The sequence below is a fragment of the Arachis hypogaea genome, chromosome 16, assembly GCF_003086295.3.
Source record: "Arachis hypogaea cultivar Tifrunner chromosome 16, arahy.Tifrunner.gnm2.J5K5, whole genome shotgun sequence".
In the NCBI taxonomy this organism is placed as follows: Eukaryota; Viridiplantae; Streptophyta; class Magnoliopsida; order Fabales; family Fabaceae; genus Arachis; species Arachis hypogaea.
This window is the reverse complement of record NC_092051.1, coordinates 82447764-82448772: the sequence shown is the minus strand read 5'-3', so window position 1 is coordinate 82448772 and position 1009 is coordinate 82447764. Positions and strand designations below refer to the sequence as shown.

Below are 1009 nucleotides of genomic sequence, written 5' to 3'. Positions count from 1 at the left end.
TTTCTAATGGATGACCTTGTTTTATTCATGAAACTCACAGTGGCCTTAGATAGATCAGAGACTAAGTTTGCTAAAAATTAGAGGTATTTTGTTCAGAGTTCTCTGTCTGTTGCTGAGTGGATGATGGTAAAGGTTTACTATTGTTAAACCTATTTCTTCCACCATTATTAAAGCCTTGTTGAGGCTTTTGATCCTTCCATGAGAAATTTGGATGATTTCTCCATGATGGGTTATAGGTGTTTCCATAAGGTTCACCCATATAATTTACCTCTGCTATTGCAGGGTTTTCAGGATCATAAGCTTCTTCTTCAGAAGATGCCTCTTGAGTACTGTTGGATGCAGCTTGCATTCCATTCAGACTCTGAGAAATCATATTGACTTGCTGAGTCAATATTTTGTTCTGAGCCAATATGGCATTCAGAGTATCAATTTCAAGAACTCCCTTCTTCATAAGCGTCCCATTACTCACAGGATTCCTCTCAGAAGTGTACATGAACTGGTTATTAGCAACCATGTCAATGAGTTCTTGAGCTTCTGCAGGCATTTTCTTTAGGTGAATGGATCCACCTGCAGAAGTATCCAATGGCATCTTAGCTAGTTCAGACAGACCATCATAGAATATATCCAGGATGGTCCATTCTGAAAGCATGTCAGAAGGACACTTTTTGGTCAGTCCTTTGTATCTCTCCCAAGCTTCATAGAGGGATTCACCTTCTTTCTGTCTAAAGGTCTGAACATCCACTCTAAGCTTACTCAGCTTTTGAGGAGGAAGGAACTTGGCTAAGAAAGCCTTGACCAGCTTATCCCAAGAGTTCAGGCTATCCTTAGGTTGAGAGTCCAACCATACTCTAGCTCTGTCTCTTACAGCAAAAGGGAAAAGCATGAGCCTGTAGACTTCATGATCTACTCCATTAGTCTTAACAGTATCACATATCTACAAGAATTCAGTTAAGAACTGAAAAAGATCTTCAGATGGAAGTCCATGAAACTTGCAGTTCTGCTACATCAG

General features: G+C 39.9%; 1 non-coding gene across 1 annotated transcript; it reads left to right on the top strand.

Moving 5' to 3' along the window:
- Positions 1–643: 643 nt before the first annotated feature.
- On the top strand, positions 644–751 carry LOC112760131 (small nucleolar RNA R71). Its single transcript, XR_003180583.1, has one exon. It is a non-coding gene; the product is annotated as a small nucleolar RNA R71 (small nucleolar RNA).
- The last annotated feature ends 258 nt before the right edge of the window (positions 752–1009 follow it).